The 22,248-nt window shown below is 37.8% G+C and overlaps 1 protein-coding gene and 1 long non-coding RNA gene across 9 annotated transcripts in view; one reads left to right on the top strand and one right to left on the bottom strand.

The window, feature by feature from the left end:
• Positions 1-22,248, top strand: part of CNTN4 (contactin 4) — a 914,517-nt gene that overhangs the window by 689,860 nt on the left and 202,409 nt on the right. The window lies entirely within an intron of this gene.
• Positions 8,804-9,880, bottom strand: LOC131509883 (uncharacterized). Its single transcript, XR_009260757.1, has 2 exons — positions 9,288-9,880; positions 8,804-8,956 (listed from the first exon to the last, which is right to left on the bottom strand). It is a non-coding gene; the product is annotated as an uncharacterized LOC131509883 (long non-coding RNA).

Here is a 22,248-nt window from a genome sequence, read left to right as displayed (position 1 = left end):
AGTTTTAGCACAAACACCAAACTGTGGAAATCACTGTGATGGACTCTGGTTGTCCGTGATGTCCCTTCATATTAGAAATAGAGTTTATTGAGATCCAGAATTTTCACCTGGCTTTCCATCACCTCCAAGGTTATTTGGCACCAGGAATTCAGGATCCTTAGCCATGCTCTCATTAAGTAGGAATATGACTGAGGTACTTTGAGATTCTTCCTACCAGTGTACTAAAATTGTATTATTCATCAGTGAATTCCTCCCGAACCGTTCAGGGAGGTTTTTGTTCTCACCTTCCTTTTTGTATGTGTCACCAAGATCCTTGTTACTCAAAATGTGGTCCATGCACCAGCAGCATCTGCCTTACATGGAAGCTTGTCAAAAAGACCATTTCAGGCTCCACCCATGGCCTACTGAATCAGAATTCACATTTTAATAAGATCTCTAAATGATTCATATGCACATTAAAGTTTGAGAAGCCCCAAGCTATTCTCTCACACACACCTCACTTCTGGCCACTGGTGGACAGGAAGCTGAGGCATAATCAAGGCAATATGTTAAAGTCATGGGTGCCCAACCATTTCCCAAAGATATTTTGATTCCACAAATCTGGGGCAGGATTCCCAAACTATTGTTTTAGAGACTCTGAGGCAGCATCACATTTAAGATCCACCCACTTTGATCACCTTCTACAAAGCCAGCCCAGAATCACACTACTGAGATGGAGTGCTTTGATTTCCACATCACCCAAACAGAAGGGTCGAGTACTTTTTATGTCAAATTCACATTTAAAAGAATTTAAAATAAAATATAATCACCTCAGGCTTTACCTTCATTTATTTTTGTGGATGTTGATAAGGGAGATGAACAACCAAGAAGACTGGCTTTTTCTCAAGTGTGTGTGTATCTTCAAAAGTAGCATTTTACATTTGGCCAGCTTTTTACTACATTACTGTTAGTGAAAGTATGGCTTCCTAGAGTATTAAAAAGAAACCACGTGATTCTGATTCTAAGATTATTTTCATTGTTATGGGTTTTTTAGAAACCAGCTATAATTGTCATCATTAGATGATTTTACACAGAACACATTTCCATTAAATTTGGATTCTGTTCACATGGCATGAGATGCAGGGACCTTACAACAGAGCATCTGTGGAGTTCTTTATGGTGTTTATAATGCTTTAGCTGCCATTATATTATCTCTGATCCTTACAATAATCCTATAGGAAGTAAGGGTATGTATTTCATAGATAAGGAAATTGAAGCGAAGAGATTATGTGGGGGCACGCACTAATCAATGGCAGGGTCAAGAGTTATCTTTGCCTAGAATGTGACCCTTTTTTTTTTTTCCAGTCCAGGAGACAACACTGGAAACAGGTACTGGATTCTCTATGCTGGTGATTCTTTGGGCCCTGTCCCAGATCAATTAAGTGTGCCTTTCTTGAGAGGGGTCCTCTGGCATCCTTTATATTTTTAAAAGCACTATACATGATTCTAATCTGCCATCAGGGTGCAAAATGTGTATCTCTGCATTACAAAATCAAGTAGATCTTGTCTCAGCAAAACCTCTCTATTTGCAAACCTCTCCAGGGTCCAGGAAATTTGATTTGATCTGGACATATCCACGAATATTATAACCCTGAAAGAAGTGTGCCTTCCAACAGCGTAGTTATTTCAGCTGGATCATTTTGTTTTTACTGTAGGACAGAGGAAAAAGCAGGAAACTGGGACACCAAATTCCAGGCCCAGATCTCATATTAACTTACTATGTGGTCTTGGGCCAATTACATAACTTTTCTGAGCCCTTTTGGTTTCTGTCTTCCCACACATACTGTTTCTATCATCAAGATGTCACCTTCCGGATCAGGCTCACCCAGTTTCTGTAATTTTGTTTAATGTTTATATATTTTTGAGAGGGAGAGGGGGATGGGGCAGGTAGAGGGAGACAGAGAATCCAAAGCAGGCTCTGCACTGTGAGTGCTCAAACCAATGAACCGTGAGATTAGGACCTGAGCCAAAATCAGGAGTTGGCTGCTTAACCAACTGAACCACCCAGGTGTCCCAGGCTCACCCAGTTTCTTATTGAATTCAAACTATGCCAACAGGTCTTGGGTCTGGAGTGATGTTGCTATGCTAGAATGAATGTCCTCTATGCCCAGAATAATGCTCAAGACATCCACATTTTGTCAAGCAGCCAGCTCTGCCCAGCCCCACTCCATGCCAATCCCCAACCCCTGCCCCATACTGGCCCCCATGCTTACCAGTTCTATATACCTTCAGACTTCTGGGTGCATCTTTATTTACTCCAAATACCAATTCATTTCACTGTAGTATAGACACTAAGTTTAGCTCTTTCCCTCATGTTTCACCCAAAGATGCATCCAGATCCAAACCTGAGACAATAACACACTGTCCTGTGGGTCTTAAGTACTGCTGACATCTAAGAGGTTTACTTACTGGGAACCATATGCCATATCAGACTCCCTGGAAAATTAATATCAAAATGGCTGGGTTCTAGTTTTATCAACCTGTCATTTGGACAACTGGCCACTTTCTTCAAGAAGCAGCCCAGTTCCAGCTTTCTTTCATCCACATTTTAGGCTGTCCCTCTCTCCCTGTATCTTTTTTCTCAGTGTAACTCTCCAATCTTCATACAGTATTATGTTATCCAAATAATATTTATATTTGTTCTATATACCTCTCAAATATGTTAGAGTAAAAACATGTAATAAATGTGGCAGCAATGTGCACAGTTAAAATGCTGCATAAGATATGTAGAAATAAATTTAACCAAGAAGGTGAAAAACCTATACTATGAAAATTATAAGACATTGTTCAAGGAAACTGAAGAAAACACAAACAGATGGGAAGATATTCTATGTTCATGGGGTGGAAGAAAGATTTCATGTTAATATATCCATACTATACAAAGCAATATATACATTCATTGTATTCCCTATCAAAATACAAGTAGCATTTTTCACAGAACTAGAATCATCCTAAAATTTGTGTGGAACCACAAAAGACCATCAATAACTAAAGTAATCTTAAGAAAGAAGAACAGTATCACAGTCTCAGATTTCAATATAGACTACAAAGCTCTAGTAATCAAACCAGTATGGTACTAGCACAAAAACAGACACATAGATCAATGGATCAGTATAGAGAGCCTGGAAATAAACCCATTTTTATATGGCTATTTAACCTACAGCAAAGGAGACAAGAATATACAATGGGGGAAAAGACAGTCTCTTCAATAAATGTTGAAAAACTTAACAGCTACATGCAAAAGAATGAAACTGGACCAATTTCTTACACCATACACAAAAATAAACTCAAAATGGTTGAAAACCTAAATATAAGACCTGAAACCGTAAACTCCTAAAAGAAAACATGGACAGTAATCTCTTAGACATTGGCCTTAGCAACATTTTTCTGGATGTGTCTTCTCAGGCAAGGGAAACGAAAGCAAAAATAAACTATTGGGACTCCGTCAAACTAAAAAGCTTTTGCACTGCAAAGGAAACCATCAACAAAATGAAAAGACAACCTACTGAATTGGAGAAGATATTTGCAAATGATATATTCAATAAAAGGGTAAATATCCAAAATATATAAAGAATTCATACAACTGAACACTAAAACCACCCAAATAATCCAACTAGAAAGTGAGCAAAAGACCTGAATATATATTTTCCCAAGGAAGACATTCACGTGGCCAACAAACACATGAAAAGACGCTCGATGTCTCTAAACATAAGGGAAATACAAATCAAAACTACAATGAGATGTCACCTCACACCAGTCAGAATGGGAATGACTGGTACCAAAAAGATGAGCAACAATAAGTGTTGGCGAGGATGTGCAAGAAAGGGAACCTTTGTGCACTGTTGGTGAGAATATAAATTGGTGCAGCCACTACGTAAAATGGTATGGAAGTTCTTCAAAAAATTAAAGATGGAAATACCATATGATTCAGTAATTCCACTACTGGGTATTTACCCAAAGAAAGCAAAAACACTAATTTGAAAAGATATATGCATCGCTATGTTTATTGTAGCATTATTTACAACAGCCAAGATATGGAAGCAGCCCAAGTGTCCTTTGATAGGATAAAGAAAATGTGGTGTGTGTGTGTGTGTGTGTGTGTACACACATATATGCATGCATACATACAATGGAATATTACTCAGACATAAAAAAAAATAAAATAAAATCTAGGGGCCTCTGGGTGGCTCAGTCAATTGAGCATCAGACTCTTGATTTTTGGGTCAGGTCATGATCCCAGGGTTGTGGGATTGAGCTCCATGTCAGGCTCCACATGTGGAGCCTGCTTGGGATTCTCTCTCTCACTCCTCACCCCTGCCCCACATGTGCACACATGTATGCTCTCTCTCTCAAAAAAAAAGGGGGAGGGGGGGAGAATGAAACCTTACCATTCTTGATAACATGTATGGACCTAGAGGGTGCTATACTAAGTGAAATATGTCAGACAGAGAAAGACAGATATTATATGAGTTCCCTTATAAGTGAAATCTAAGAAACAAACAAATGAGAACAAAAACAAACAAAAAAAAAACCCACAAACTCATAAATACAGAAAACAAACTGGTGTTGCCAGAGAGGAGGGCTTGTGGACCATGGGTGAAATAGGTAAAGGGGATTAAGAGACACAAAGTTCCACTTGTAAAAGGAATAAGTCATAGGAATGAAAAATACAGCATAAGACACATAGTCAATAATGTAATAACTTTGAGTGGTGACAGTAATTAAGATTATCATGGGGAGTATCGCCTAATGTATAGAATTGTAAAGTTACTGTGTTATACACATGAAACTATTATAACATTGTAGGTCAACTATACTTTAATAAAAAAGCATATGTATTAGGGATCAGTCAAACATGGGTAAACTACCTTGTATGATATTTGATGTTTACATTATGATATCTGTGGGAAATGCATGCTAAGTTTCTTGTCTAACCCAAGAAACTTTTTGTGTTTACTTAAACAGATACTGCAATTCAATGAGGAAAGGCTAACCTTTAGTGATAGGGTTATTAGTGCTACAGACTACTAGGTATTGTTTTGTTTTGGGGTGGATTTTGGTTTTTCTTTTGGGGGGGTGGCATTAAACTTTCTTAAGACATGTTTTCACTCTCTAACTCTACCATATTCCTTTGAAATATATGAACCTGGACTCTTTCATCTGAAATGTAATGGTCTAGTTCCCCCCCCCCTTTTTTTTCTTCCCACTTTGCCAATCAGAGGAGATTTCAACTCATTAGATATTTAGTCAGCATAGAGTACTGTGAAACCGTCTGGAAGGCGATGATTTTCTTCATTCATTAAGCCTCCCCTTTTTCACTCATTGAGCAGAAAAAAGAGCCACATTGATCAGAGACTACTTGTTATAAACCCTTCCACACAAATGGCATGGTGGAGTGTTTCATGTTTGGGAGGATAGGCCAATAGGATGATTCGTCTTTATTACACAAATACAGGCTCCGTTTCTCACAGCCATGAGATCATTTAGCTCAAAGAAAGAATCGGCACCGGAAGCAAAGGAGGGAATTAGGTCTTGCATGTCTTAAAGAATGACTTGCTTGTCCCCCATCAGATATGACTACAAGAATTACGGTTAGTATTTCTGATCTCAGTCATCTCCACAATTAGTTAAGCTTATTCAATAATGCTACTGGCATACTTTTTGCCTTTGATTTTCCTGTCAGCTTTTTAAAACAACTTGAATGTTTTATAACTATACTTTTGGGTGCTTTAGTGTCAACAACTATGTACATATCAAGAGAAAAAAATGAGTGCATAAGTGGCAAAAATTTCCTTTTCATAGAATAATTTCTAAACCTTTTGTAGCCAACCACCAATATCTTAAATTAACCTGTATAGAGAATTGTTGGTTTGGGTTCTAAGAAGAGTTCCTAAGGAGTGATAGCCATATACTTTCTACCTAAACTGTTTTGCAGCCACAGCAAATCCATAAACTTAGAAATTAACTCATGGGGCGCCTGGGTGGCGTAGTCGGTTAAGCGTCCGACTTCAGCCAGGTCACAATCTCGCGGTCCGTGAGTTCGAGCCCCGCGTCGGGCTCTGGGCTGATGGCTCGGAGCCTGGAGCCTGTTTCCGATTCTGTGCCTCCCTCTCTCTTTGCCCCTCCCCGTTCATGCTCTGTCTCTCTCTGTCCCAAAAATAAATAAAAAAAAAAAAAAATTAACTCAGCTACTTAATAAGTAGCAATTAATTAAATTTCTTTGCTTCCAGTAGCCTAAAGAGAATCATTTAGTTAAGAAAAAAGTTATTCCAGAAATAAATTTCAGGAAATTCTTTTTCTATCTCTTTGTTTCCTCCTTTGCTTCTGTGTAAATGTTAACATGTTCATTATTTGGCAGAAACCAAAGCATTTTAGTTAAATAACGATGGCCTTAATTACCCAGCTTCTCTCCTGACAGTTACTGTGCATTTAATTTACGGATAGGCACTATGTAAGAGTATTTGTGGATAGATTTATATTCAGGTTGGAAATGTCTCTTTTTAAACTTAAAAAAATATCAAAGACGTTATCTCCAGGTTTGATCCTTAGAACTGGAGGCCCATTGATCAGTCAAAGTAAGGGCCAAACACATTAGCACCAAAAAGAAATGGTATTTGGGAAGTGAGGTTTGATCCGTAAAGCTGAATGATCTGCAAACTGTGATCATTTCAGCAAAGCTCAATTTCATGTTGAGCTTTCTCTTTTGGAGTGGTCCTGTCCCAGAAAGCAGTGAAGGATGATATTGTGTGGGATCACAGGTGCTAGTTGGGATGTGAAGAGTCTGGAGATGTGAAAAGCTCATTACATATCCAGTAGAGTACTACAAGGGATGTACCAGCCGGAACAGAACAAATGATCAACACGGATCTTTCAATAACATGAACCTGGCTGAGCATTTCATAAATAATCCAGTGGGCAATCACTGCAGGATGTATGGGAACCATTCTAGTTTTAATGCCCACTGGAAATATACCCTACGAATCTCATCTTTTCAGCTGAGGAAGAAACAAGCAGCTCTTTAGATATGTTTTCAGCAACAAATTGGTGTTTTGTCAGGTCATTGCATCATGATGTTACATTGAATTAAGCAGGATAATGGTGTGGTACATAGAATGAGGAAATGCTGTCTGAGTCCTGGAAATTTGGAAATAGACTCTGGTTGGGAGATCAGAAATTGAAGGCTCCATAATGTTCAGTACTATCAGGGATCTTGATCCTGTGAGTGTTACATCACAAATAAGAAGTCAGCCATTTTCCTGATATATGTATTTTTCAACTTGTTCAGTTAGTTTTCAGACATTTAGGAAGAAAATAACTTAAGTAGGCTAAATCACAGACTTGAGAAAACTACACATTTGGACAAGTGAAGTTCACACCCAAAGAGTAAATTGTGGCAATTTGTCTAAAGATAGGGTTATAGTTTCTGATTCTATGTAGTATCAGAATACTGATTTAGAAGAAAATGATTTAATTAAGTGGTTGTATATTTATCAAGGATGAACAGTATGGATGAAAAACTTCTTTTAACTTCTTTTAACTTCTCTTATAGAGACACCACTTCTGTCCATATAATGAACTAGAAGATATGTCAGATCTTTAATTCAGTAGCTGATTGGAAGAATGTTCATGATCTCATAGGTAGATACTGGCTGCTAACAAAACAAAACTGGGCCACCGTGCTGTACTGAGAAAGCTCTTCACATCTCCAACTGTAACACACATCAGAAAGTTGCAGGTTAACACATTATCATAATCTTCAGTGTCTAAATTAACCCCTGGAAAGGAGTTGTGTTATAACAACACTCCACAGGAATTCATAAATGCATATGGCAGACACAGCTGGAGAGATTGTTGCAGTTGATAATGTAGCATTTCAGAAATATCCAAGGAATCTCTACTTTGTGATGTGATTTGGAACGTGTATGCTTTCTCATTCCCTTAAACAGCACATAAACTAGAGAACACCTAGGAAATGCCAAAATAGTTTGGTTGTAGGTGTTTGAAGCCAAGTTCTTATCACTTTATGCAAACTTTTGCCTTTTGAAAAGACAAAAATTTAAAAATAAAATGTAGCTGATTTAAGTATCGTATTTCCTCAATTTGTGGCTTCCACTTACTGTAAAACAAGGTAGGTATAACACAGCTCTGAAATGAACACATAAATATAAAAAAGACATTCCTACACCTTCTCATCTGTGAGTCCTGCTACCATTTGTATTTGTTCACTCTATCCGCAAGCCAGCATTCCTTATCAATGTACAGTTCCAGTTTATTTCAGTGGAAGTGATTGTGATAAATGGGATTTATAATTAGGTCCTAATGAAGTATGTAAGTTAGGATTTCAGATCGAAGAGAATAGATTGCTTTTTAAAAATAAAAATATCTGACTTTGACAGAACCTCTCAGTTGCAAAGGCATTGGTATAGACGTGGCCAATATAGCAGTGAGCAAAAACAGAATGGTTCCCCTACCACAGACTTAGAGGTCTGCTGAGGAGTTAGGGGGTATTCAGATAGTCACATTGGAATGTGTGCTTTTGGTTGTGGGCTGAGTGAACAACAGGGCTCAATGATCTAATCATGTAAAATATAGGCTTACCTTACAGATATTGTGGGTTTAGTTACAGACCACTGTAATAAAGCAAATACTGCAATAATGCAAGCCAAATGAATTTTTTGTTTCTCTGTGCTTATAAAAGTTATGTGTATACTATACTGTATTAAGTGTGAAGGAGCAGTATGTCTCAAAAAATGATGTCCATACCTTAATTAAAAATGCTTTATTGCTAAAAATTGCTAACCATCATCTGAGCTTTCACAGTCATGTTTTTGGCTGGTGGAGGGTCTTGCTTCAATATTGATGGCTGCTAATTGATCGGGGTGATGTTTGCTGAAGGTTGGAGTAGCTGTGGCAGTTTCTGAAAATAAGACAGTGAAGTTTTCTACATCACTTTACTCTTTCTTTGACTATAGAACAGTTAGAGACCGTTGTAGGGTTATTAATTGGCTTGGCTTCAGTATTGTTGGAAAGGAAATAGGGAGGCCAAAGGAGAGGGAGAGAGATGGGGAGATGCGAGCTGATAGAGCAGTCAGAACATACACATTTATAAATTAAGTTCACCCTCATGTATGGGCACAGTTCATGGTACCCCCAAATAGTTAACAATAGTAACATCAAAACTCAGTGCTCACAGATCACCACAACCCATAAAATAATAATGAAAAAGCTTGAAATATTGCAAAACTTACCAAAATGTGACACAGAGACATGAAGTCAGCAAAATGCCCTTGGAAGAATGGCACCTACAGACTGGGTTAACACAGGGTTGCCACAAACCTTCAATTTGTGAAAAAGCAAGGTCTGTGAAGCACTGTAAAGCAAAGCACAGTAAAATGAGGTATCTGTTAGAAAGACATGATGTAACCTGGGAGAAACTTCCTTGCAGAAGTCGCTCTGGAGCTCAGATTGAGAAGGATGAAAGGGTAAAGGGAAGGAATGGTATCACAGCCAGAGCAACAATACGTGCATCTGGAGTGGGGAAGGTTGTCTGGCCATGAGAAGAAGTCATGTGGTACCCAAGAGCGGTGGGGAGAATAGTACAACTTTAAGACTGGGATATAGGCAGAGACTGGGCTCTGGAGTAGTGTTAAAGATTAGGGTGTTTTTCTGAAAGTAAGATGCTGCTGAAGATATTTTAAGTGAGATAGGGGATGAGTTACAGTGGAAGGAAGTATTGAAACATGGGTTCTTTGTAGCTAAGGCTGATTTATTATTACCTAGCTTTTTGTGAAAAACAAAGAAAGTTTTAATCAGACTAAAAACAGAGTAGTCATCAAAAATTTATTTGAAGAATTACCTATAATTATAGCACAAATAGGCCAAATTGAGCAATAACCATAGGAGACTATCTTAATCTTTTCAGGCTGCTATAACAAAATACCACAGACTGGGTGGCTTGTAAAAAACTAATTTATTTCTCACAGTTCTGGAAGCTGGAATTCTGAAATCAGGGTGGCAGAATGATCGGGTGAGGCTTTTCTTCCCAGTTCATTACAGGTAATATTTTGCTGTGTCCTCACATTGGTGGAAGGGACTAGGGAGCTCTGTGGGGTCTGTTTTATAAGAGCACTTATCCCACTCATGAGGGTTTCACCTTCATGACCTAATCGCTTCCCAAAGGCCCTACCTGCTAATACTTCTACCTTTTAGGGGTAAGATTTCAAAATATGAATTTGGGGGAGACACAAATATTCAGATTTGAGCAGAGACTCATGACTAAACAACTAAATTTACAACGAGGAATGTGGGAAGGATGTCTTTAAAGTCTTCTGCAATAGCCACATTGTATCTCTATATCAAATATATTTCTTGTTTTTATTTTTTAATGTTTATTTATTTATTTATTTATTTATTTATTTATTTTGAGAGAGAAAGAGAGAGAAAGAGAATGAGCACAAGTAGGGGAGGGGCAGAGAGAGAGAGAGAGACATAGAATGTGAAGCAGGCTCCAGGCTCTGAGCTGTCAGCACAGAGCCCTACACGGAGCTCAAACCCACAAACCGTGGGATCATGACCTGAGCCAAAGTCAGATGCGTAACCAACTGACTCACCCAGGTACTCCTATATTACATATATTTTAGTCCAGACATCTAATTTAAAGGTCTGATGGCCATCTCCTTATTATAAGAAAACATTTTTTTCCTAAGGTATCCAGAGGAAGTGACCTACCGGGCTTACTAACACATACACAGGATACACCATCTCCCTGCTCCCCAAAGTCACTAGGAACCAATAGTTCTACTAACTAATGCTTTACAGAGAAAGAGGCTCACATGGCATATTGGGTGTGGACAAAGGAAAGGGGTTCTGCCAGTTCACCGTGAAGGTCATAACTGAAACAATAGGGAGTTCTCTCTTAGTTCCTCAGAATCTTACTAAATTAATGATAGCCACACACCAGTAATTTGGAAAGGGAACATGGCTATCAAATTGCTTTAAACTTAAGACTTGAGATGGGAATTCTGGGACCACCCCTCTACCCACCGCCATGGCCAGTTTGAGGGAATAAAGGGATACACCCACATTTGGTTGGTGAACCTAAGACCTGAGTAGAATCACAAGGTTAACAGACTTAAATAAAAAATCTACTCCATTGTGGTCACCTAAGAAAATACTCACTGATAAACAGAGGCAAAAGGAGGGAAATGTCAACCATTGTCTGAGGACGCAAAACAAAACATAACAAAGAGACATCTCTGTTGTGCTTTCAGTCAAGACAAAGAAAACATGGATTCTATGAAGCAAAGATGCTACTATGAAAAGCCATCTGATGCTGATATAGACCAGCATTTAGAAGGACCTAACAAAGATTAGAAATGAAAGAATGAAAACCTGCAGTACAGACACAATAAAAAGCCAAATGAACATTGTAGAAAATTGAGTTAGTGATAAGCATGACTAACTAGATAAGCTTTTTTAAAGAATGCAAAAGGGATGTATAATGATCAGAAAGCTTCATAAATATGGAATTTCAGGAGTAAGGATCCAGTCTATATATCATCAGTATTATTGATAAAGATATTTTATCAGTGTGTACATACTATTTCATTTAATATCATGGCATACTTAACATTCTATACCAACACATCATCCTTTTACTTTTTTATTTAAAAAAAAAAATATTTTCAAATTAGGTAACATACAGTATACACAGTGTGCTCTTGGTTTTGGGGTAGATTCCCATGATTCATCGTTTACATACAACACCCAGTGCTCATCCTAACAAGTGCCCTCCTCAATGCCCATAACGCATTTTCCTGTCTCCCCTGACCCTCCCCCCATCAACCCTCAGTTTGTTCTCTGTTTAAGAGTCTCTTATGGTTTGCCTCCCTCTCTGTTTGAAACTATGTAAGTTCCACATATGAGTGAAAACATATGATATCTGTCTGTATCTGACTGATTCATTTTACTTAGCATAATACCTTCCAGGACATCATCCTTTTAATAGTAAACACATACTGTACTGTCCCCTCTTTGAGAGGGAATCAAAAGTTTTTGGTTTTTTCTTTAATTTTCTTTAACATTTATTTATTTTTAGAGACAGAGTGTGAGTGGGAGAGGAGCAGAGAGAGAGGGAGACACAGAATCTGAAGCAAGTTCCAGGCTCTGATCTGTCAGCACAGAGCCCAATGTGGGACTCGAACCCATGAACCACAAGATCATGACCTGAATTGAAGCCGGACGCTCAACCAACTGAGCCACCCAGGCTCCCCAAGAGGGAATCACAAATTTTTATGTTATTCTTTATTCTAATAATTAGAGGAAATATAGGTCAGTATATATAAAAATATAAAAACAATGCGTTTTTATCTTTTATGTAAAGGTATAAAAAAAAAGAATGTTTTATATAAAGATATAAAAACAGAATGTATACCTTCACAGTTAAAGAAATTGTAATCTATCCAACCAAAGACTAAAGGTAAAGAGGAGCAAAACAGCGTGAATAAAAAATTCACAAAACAGATGACAGATACAAGAGTATATAGTATAAGACAGAAATGTAAAGAGATAAAACTTTCATATGAAACATGAGAGCATCACATTCAGTTAAAACTTTTTTTTGAGATAATTCGAATATGATGGCATTTATTTTTAAATAAAATATCTATTCTGGGGCGCCTGGGTGGCTCAGTCGGTTAAGTGTCCAACCTCAGCTTAGGTCATGATCTCACAGTTTGTGAGTTCAAGCCCCGCATCTGGCTCTGTGCTGACAGCTCAGAGCCTGGAGCCTGCTTCGGATTCTGTGTCTCCCTCTCTCTGCCCCTCCCCTGCTCATGTGTTCTCTCTCCTTCTCTCTCTCTCTCTCTCTCTCTCAAAAATAAATAAACGTTAAAAAAAAATTTTAATCTATTCTAAGAAAATAGACTTTAAAAACGAAGATGGTAGATTTACTATTGTTGGACCAAGTATTATTTGTATGCAAAAGCGTTAGTTGAGGAAAAAATTGTTTGTTTTTTTAAGTTTTACTTACTTAAGTAATCTCTACACCCAAGGTGGTGCTCAAACACATGACTCCAAGGTCAAGACTTGAATGCTTTTTTGACTGAGCCAGCCAGACATCCCATGAAAAGATACTTTTATTATTAAGGTACACAAACCCCAATGAAGACATTCCAATTATGTTATTTTAAATTCCAGAAAACATAGGGTCAAAATTTATAATGCTAAATATTTGGAAATCCTAGATGAAATTACTAAACCATAGTATTTAATTTGACAGGACATGTATATACAAATAAGTATACAAAATATTTCAATAAGGTAATACCAAAACATATATAGTACTCCTCCCTTATTCACAGGGAATATTTTCCAAGACCCCCAGTGGATGCCTGAGATCACAGATAGTACTAAACCGTATATATACAATTTTTTTCCTATATGTAGATACCTATGATAAAATTTAATTTATCATTTAAGCATAGGAAGGAATTAATAACAATAACTAATAATAAAATAGTACAATTATAACAATATACTGTAAGAAAATATAAACAAATGTAGTCTCTCTCCAAAAATATCTTATTTTACTGTACTAATCCTTCTTGCGATGATGTGAGATGATAAAATACCTGCATAATGAGATGCAGTGATGTGAATCACATAGACATTGTGACATCACATTAGTCCACTATTAACATTCTCACCTTACCACAGTTGGCCAGAGGTAACTGAAACCATGGAAAGCAAATATGTGCATGAGTGGGAGCTCCTGTATATATATGTTCCTTCCAAGTGCCCATGTAATGCTTATTGTAAGTGATTACTTAATAAGCCATGAAAAACATTTCAACAAGTTAAAATTGTACAGATCAGTCTTATTTTTTTTTTGCCATTATATAGTTAAGCTAGAAATTAGCTATAGATCAAGTTTATACAACAACAATAACCACATTTAAAAAATATCAACCCATGGAAATGTCGATTCATTTTTCTAATTTCTGCTGGGTCAAAGCAGAAAGAAACAAATTTAGGGATGTTTCAAAATTTGAAGAAATGAAACCAAATACATCTACACTTATGAAATTTACAAATAGTGCATCTAGAAGCCAGTGAATAACTGAACTTGTTATTAAGAAATTCTGGGGATGCCTGTGTGGCTCACTTGGTTCAGCGACCAGCTCTCAATTTAGGCTCATGGTTTGTGAATTCAAGCCCCACCTCTTGATCTCAGCTCAGGTCATGATTTCACTATTCATGAGATGGAGCCCAGGGTCAGGCTGCGCACTGATAGTGTTTGGGATTCTCTCTCCCTCTCTCTCTCTCTTCCCCTCTCCTGCACTCTCTCTATCTCAAAATAAATAAATAAACAGTAAAAAATAATTCTGGAAATAAAAATCAGTAAACTATTCACTTCAAAAAGGTAAAACAGAACACACACACACACACACACACACACACACACACATTAAGGGGAATAGAAGAAAAGAAGATAAAGGTCAAAATTAGTAAATTGGAAAATAGAAACCGTACACATGAGATGTCTGAGAGAAGTTTTGAGAAGGAAAAAAAACACATAAGTGCATTCCTCTCCAAATCTAATAAAAAAAAAAAACAGAGAAATACAATACAGAAAATTAGAAATTAAAAAGAGCGTACAATTTTGCATACAAGATTTAAAATCATAAGAGCAAACCACCCACAATTCTGTGATCATTTGAACATCTAGATGAAATGAAAAATCTACTGAGACCACATAAATAACAAAATTGAACCAAGAAAATATAGAAAATCTGAATAGACCATTTATCATAGGAAAATTGAAAGCTATCAAGAATCACTTTCTCCCAAGTGCTCTGAGTCACATATTTTATAAGAGATTTTTTTTCAAAAATTTAAGGTAATAAAAGGCCATATTTCATTCTTTCTCATTGCCAAGTAGTATTCCATTGTGTATATAAAACCATAATTTCTTTATCCGTTCATCAGTTGATGGACATTTAGGCTCTTTCCATAATTTGGCTATTGTTGAAAGTCCTGCTATAAACATAGGGGTACACGTGTCCCTATGCATCAGCATTCCTCTATCCCTTGGGTAAATTCCTAGCAGTGCTATTGCTGGGTCATAGAGTAGATTTATTTTTAATTTTTTGAGGAACCTCCACACTGTTTTCCGGAGTGGCTGCACCAGTTTGCATTCCCACTAACAGTGCAAGAAGTTTCCAGTTTCTCCACATCCTCTCCTGCATCTATAGTCTCCTAATTTGTTCATTTTAGCCACTCTGACTGGTGTGAGGTGATGTCTCAGTGTTTTTTGATTTGTATTTCCCTGATGAGGAATGACATTGAGCACTCCTCATGTGCCTATTGGCCATCTGGATGTCTTCTTTAGAGAAGTGTCTATTCATGTTTTCTGCCCATTTCTTCCCTGGATTGTTTGTTTTTCGGGTGTGGAGTTTGGTGACAATGTGATGGAACTGGAGAGTGTTATGCTAAGTGAAATAAGTCATACAGAGAAAGACAGATACCATTTGTTATCACTCTTGTGTGGATCCTGAGAAACTTAACAGAAGACCATGGGGGAGGGGAAGGAAAAAAAAAGTTAGAGAGGGAGAGAACCAAACCATAGGAGACTCTTAAAAAGTGAGAATAAACTGAGGGTTGATAGGGTGTGGGAGGGAGGGGAAAGTGGGTGATGGGCACTGAGGAGGGCACCTGTTGGGATGAGCACTGGGTGTTATATGGAAACCAGTTTGACAATAAATTTCATATTTTAAAAAAATGAATAAACATTAAAAAGAATATCTTAAAAAAAATTTAAGGTAATTCCCTTACCAAATAATTTGTGTCAGAGCAAAGACAGGATGAAAAGCGACCAGTTCATTTAATGAAATGAATATAATCTTCTCACCAGAACCTGACAAAGCAAAAGCAACCTCACATATGAATGTTAGTAATACTAACATTAGAGAGTGGATAATCCAGGTCAGGCACAATTTAAAATTCTTTGCATATGTTAACTAATTTAATTCTTACAACAACCATAATAGTACCTATGTCCCCATTTTATAGATAACAAAATGCTTGAGACGTTAAGTAAATATGACATTCCTCAACAATTCATAAACAACATTTTTTGATATGTCTACAATATGAGGAAAAGTCTTTAAGAATACAGATAACTCCAAAAAGAGTATCTGCTTTAATCTTTCCCATATTTTAGATTAAAAATGTTTTAAGTTATAAAATAGAAGTGTAATGAAAAGTAGAAATATATTTCTGTGACAACTAACACCCAAAGAGGGTAGGAGACATGTAAGAATGAAACAATGCTGATAATTATTAAAGGTGGACGATACATGAGGGTTCATTATCCCATTATCTCTACTTTCATAATTGGTATATGCTTAAAAATATCTGGAACAGGAACTTTAAAATTCAAGTGTATGTTGGATTTAGTGAACTCCAAGGTTCCTTCTAGCTTTGATTTAAATGGTTCTCCATTGTTAATTACCTTTGTCCAAAAAAGCATTTTTCTGCCAGCTTTTGTGGGAGTGAAATGTTTGTTTGCATTGTATGGAGGAGTTTCTACAACCCATGAACATATGGGTATCTTGCAAATATATAGCTATTTTATTACTTATTCTCCATTTGAAAATTGGTCTGGATAGTCAAGTTAAAATAGCTGCCCTTCTACCCTGCTTTGAGAGATGCTTATCACTAAAAATGCCTGGATTGGCAATAATCCGCTTTGCTCCTGCCTAGAGCTGTTCTGAATCTCCAGTGGCAGGCCCTCGCCGTGTTACTGGGGCAAGTGTGCAGTGATGTGCATTAAATCTGCACTCAGCAATGCTCAGATGATGACTTTCTACAGGGACTGAGGAAAATATACATATAAACACCCCACTCCCAAATGGCACTGTAGCCTAGTTAAGAGAATTGCTTGCGGGGGAGTGCATTATGCTAAGAGGACTAGTTCATTTTCAGGTTAGAAAACTTTAAATTCAAGTTGACATAGCTTCTGTTTTCATTTCCATACTTATCTCAGCTGGGGAAATATGGCATTTGTCACTAAAAATCAACCAGTGAAATACAGGGAAGGGATGTGAAAGTCAGTGGTCCAAAGCCTGAAAGTGGCTGTGAGCTGAAACACATCATACTTTATTTTGTAGCAAATACCATACCAAATTGGCTTTCCACTGGTACACCTTCTTTTATTTTCAACAAAATCCCATGTACCCAGGAACAGTCTTTAACAGCAAAATGCAATTAACGTAGGTTTGCTTGTGATATACCAGCATTCTAGACATCTCATAAACAATTAAGAATCAAGTCTGAATTAAACTCAGAGTTTCAGGGCTAAGTATGTCAGAGTAACACAGAGTATGTCAGTTTCCTAACAATGAGCAGCTTCACTCAACAAACCACGTATAAGGGGTTTCCCTGTTAGGTCATACGTGGCCTCCATTTTAATGTCTGGGTAGATCCATAAAGCTTAAAGTCCAGAAGCTTTCATGTGATTATACTGAAGTTTTCAGAATGAGAATGAATCGGCTTGTTAAAAGGTAGAACTCGCTAAAACTGAAATTAATCCTTCATAATCCTGGCTTTAAAAACTCTCATCTGTGTTGTGTACAGGTATCTTTAAAATGAGTCACAAGTACGTGAAAGGACTCCTCTGAACACACTTTTACATTCTGTCCCACAATATCCCTTTCCAAAAGCAGCTGGGAAACAATCCAGGGTTAATTAAATGAAGAGTCAGTTTGCTTTCGTATACACTGAGTATAAGAAATAGCAAAGTTTTAAGAGTTTCTGTTGACAGGCTGATAGCATATATTTGCCATTCAGATCCTATGCCTTGTAAAAAAAAAAAATGAAGAAGAATTTGGGGTGTTGACCCTGGGATGTGTAATTTATGCATGGCTCTTGTAAGCTCTTACCTCTTAATCACTCAGGAGCCCCTGCTCTTCAAGCAGTCTAATGATACCCTGCTGACTATCACTCTGCTTGCAGTTCTGCCTTCGTCACATCTGTCACCACCACTTCCCAAGGGGACTCTCTGAAAGTTGGAAAGTCTGACATCCGTACATTAACTACCCTGTGACTTTCTCCATTAATAATGGACTGTCCCGCCGTAAGCCGTGAGCTTCCTCCCCAACACTGACTACTTTTCTTTTTATGTGCCACTATGCCTGTCATCAGAGAGATAGCCAGAGAAAAGACATCTGGCATCTGTAACTCATAGGGGGTTCATAAAAATTAAAGCAGGTAGATTGTTCTCTCAAATGAAGTTCCTGGAACTACTGAATGATGAATGCCATGCTAATGGCCTCCTTCCTCTGGCTTGTTGACAGCCTGTAACCAGTTTTTGGTTTTTGGTTTTTGTGGTTTTATTTTTTTTTTTAATCGCATCCACACTGACACACACATCCTAAATTTTTATTTAACAGATATATTACTAATTGTTATGTTGAATACTCAGAGATGAAGCCCAATTATTTTGAAAATGTTCTTTCTTTCCATATCTGCAAAGGATTTGTCCTAAGATGTGAACTCAGTAGGTGAAGACTTGTTTTTCAATTAATTGTTAAAAAAGAATTATCTGAAGTCAGTCAAAATGGCCTTTAAGATTTTGGCTGGATTATTAGTTTTTATGTCAGATATCCATAGAAACTAGGGGCAGAAAAGAGAAAATTAGAAGCCCACTGGGCCAGCATAGCAGGTTTTTGCTTTTGTCCAAAAAGCAAAATAAAGAAGAGGTGACCATAACAGAAACGTGTTAGTCCCCTGTAGGTGAATGATTTTTATTTTTCTAAAGCTCATAAATATTGAGACATTCAGTACTTCGCTTGACAGGTTACTTGTCAAGTTACTGTAAGAATAAATTACCTTATCCAGAATCTGGACCAGGGCTCTAAACCTTTCAGAGACAACACTGAAAAAGCCAGGCGTGAGATAATGGGAAGAGTGAAGGCTCTGGTCAACTAGAGACCATGCATGCATCTCATCTAAAAGGGGCAAGTGATGGGTACTACCAGGCATCCAAGTGGGTGTTCTTAGGATCAATGAGGCATTCAGACTGACCTGATCACCATGGAGCACACTTGGCACACGGCAGGTCAGGACAGAATGCACCCCTAAAGAGCAGAGCCAGGTTCTTCCCTTCAGTGGGAGTCCAGGAGTCGTACAAACAGCAATTCAGGGACTGATTTTTGTCCCTGCAGTCATATTTTAAGAGCAAAGAATGTAGCCAAGCATGGAACCTTCTGACTTAGAAAGTTGACGTCTTAAGTAGGAGCAAAGATCTCGTGTAGCTTCCAAAGTCCCCATGAGGAACAAGTCTGTGATGAGAGTCACCACATTCAGGGAAACCCAACACACTGACTGCCAATCCTGGATTATTTTTACTGTAGCACTGTTGCCTGGTCACCTGGATGACATTTTACCTTTATCAGATTTTCAGGATGACAAAGCCAGAAAGTTAACCTAAGACAAGTTTTTTACAGAAAAGATAGAGTTTTAACATTCTACCTGCTGTTGTCATGTGGGAGTGTGAGATCAGATCTTCACTTTTCTTTTCTTTTTCTTTTCCTCCTTCTCATCCTTTCCCTTCCTCCTTCTCTACCTCATCTCCTTCTCATCCTTCTTCTTTTGGAAAAGCTAGATATTTTAAAAAATTTTAAGTTTATTTATTTTTCAAGAGAGATAGAGACAGCATGAGTGCAGGAGGAGCAGAGAGAGAGAGAGAGAGAGAGAGGGAAGAGAGAATCCCAAGCAGGCTCCTTACTGCCAGTACAGACCCTTACTTGGGGTTTGAACCCACAAAACCGTGAGAGCATGACCTGAGCTGAAACCAAGAGTTGGATGCTTAACCAACTGAGCCAAGCAGGCGTCCCATGGAAAAACTACATTTTTTAAATACTAAGCCTCCCAATTTTTTTTTAAATGAATGTTTATGTATTTTTGAGAGAGACACAGAGAGAGAGAGAGAGAGAGAGAGAGAGAGTGTGTGTGTGTGTGTGTGTGTGTGAGCTGTGGAAAGACAGAGATAGAGGGAGACACAGAATCTGAAGCAGACTCCAGGCTCCAAGTTGTCAGCATAGAGCCCAATGCAGGGCTTGAACCCATGAGCTGTGAGATCATGACCAGAACCAAAGTCGGACTTTTAACCAACTGAGCCACCCAGGCACCCAAGTCTCCCAATTTTTAAATGAGAATACTAGAGTAAAAGTACTAGACCAGAAGACAGAAGACCTGGGTCCCAGGTTTCTGGCAATTAGCTGTGTGATCTACATCTGTAGAGTAAAAGAGTAAAAGCCTTGCATAAGGTCGGTGAAAAGCTGTTTCTATGATGCTGTTACTATTTTCTAATTGGTAAAGAGGTGATACTTCCTGTTCATATGTTCAGTACCAGGAAGCCCAGTCCTCTTACCTCACCTTTTGTATTCTCCTTTATCATGTGAAACCAAAGAGTGAGAATAAAACACTCAGAGGTGTTTTAAGCCTAAATGCCCATTGTTGGACAAGATTTCCCAAAAAAGATACTAAGAAGAGTGATGCTAACTCTTATGGAATTTGGACCAACCTATCTGCTTTTCTTTGCATTGCCCAGAAAAAATGGCTCAAAAAAAGTTATATCTGGGTAGATTTTGGATTTTAGTCCAGCTTTTTCGAGCACTGATATGTTAATACAGTGCAGAGATTATCATCTCTGCTACAATCCTAGTTGAAATTGCTTCATATTATGACCTTGTTATATCCTGCATTCTTTGAAGTATGCTTATGTTGCCAACTCTGTTATCATCACCAAGAAAATGTACTGTGGTGGAGAATTCCTGTACAAGTGAAAGAGAATAAGAATTATTTTTATTTTTATTTTTCTGCTACAATTTCATCAGTCTTATGGGGACCAAGTCAGGGATTCCATCTGTAACCAGCGATGAATAAAGGAATTTATCAATTCCCAAACGGGCTGCAACATCAAATCTGCATTTGGCCAATAGCCTAAGGATTTGGTTATTTGCTCAAACCTTTTTGAAGAAATCTTTTCATTTTTTGTGGTTCAGAGGCTCTTTGTTACATGGGAAAGGTATATCCACGAGGAACAGAAGGGAATAGGTTGAAAGCACAGTTATTAGAAATGTTCTCATTCGTGATAACACAGGCATTTGTAGGAATTTCATTTTCATCCATTGACCACAATATTAAACATTTCACCAAGGAAATGTTCCACAGGAGATTTACTCTTAGGAATAGGATCTAATCTTTTATATCACAGTAAGAAGCTGATCAAAGGCATTGAAAGCTAGCTATTAAAGGATTAACTAGGTCACATTGAAATATAAGATGTAAAAACAGAAGAACCTTTTCTATTCGGTTGAAGCTTATAAAAAAAAATATAGAAACCAACCCCCCTCCCCATTTTTTTCAAGAACATGTTAGTTAAGAGAATATATTGAGACTTCATTCAACATTTAAAATTTTCTCTGTGAGACTTGTTGAAGCCATCTTGAGGATTACGTTCTTTGACACAAGGACAGTGGAAAGTCATTAGGTTTTAGGTAATTGTGTTTATAGTTTGAAAATATAACTCTCCTGAAGAGTGTGGGAAATGGCTTGCAGTAGGGTATGAGTGTGTAAAGAGAAACCAAGAGCATGGAAGTTGTAATAATCCAACTAGGAGATGTTGGTGTTTCTGTCTCATATAGTGGCTGTGGCAATGGATACTTTTCTGCTTCCTCCCCTAACACAAATACAGAATCTCTCTGGGCCTGTAAGGTCAACCTCACCCATTTGTGCACTGAATTCTGTCCCTTCTCACCCTCTCAAAGACTGCTCTAGCCATTGTTTTTCTCCTTTTCCCTGCATTCAATAAATTCTCCTTCCCTGCTACATCCCTTCTATCTGCATTCAAACATGCAATACCTTCCGTCCTAAATAAATCAGAAAGTCCCTTGACCCCCACTACCCCATTTCTATGCTCTCCTTTACTGCAAAACTGCACAAAAGTTATCTCTGCATCTTCTGTTTCAGTGACTCTTGCACATAGTGCATCAGGACTTTTCCCCAGAATTGTACTTAAATAGTCTCATCAGTGATCTCCTATGGTACTACTGCCAGTGGTAAATTCTCAGTTGTCTCTCTATTCAGCCAGTCAGCAGCATTTGGATATAGTTGATCACTCTCAACTTGAAATACTCTCTTCCC

Source organism: Neofelis nebulosa, chromosome 4 (genome assembly GCF_028018385.1).
Source record: "Neofelis nebulosa isolate mNeoNeb1 chromosome 4, mNeoNeb1.pri, whole genome shotgun sequence".
NCBI classification, from domain to species: Eukaryota; Metazoa; Chordata; class Mammalia; order Carnivora; family Felidae; genus Neofelis; species Neofelis nebulosa.
This window is presented reverse-complemented; position numbering and strand designations above follow the sequence as displayed.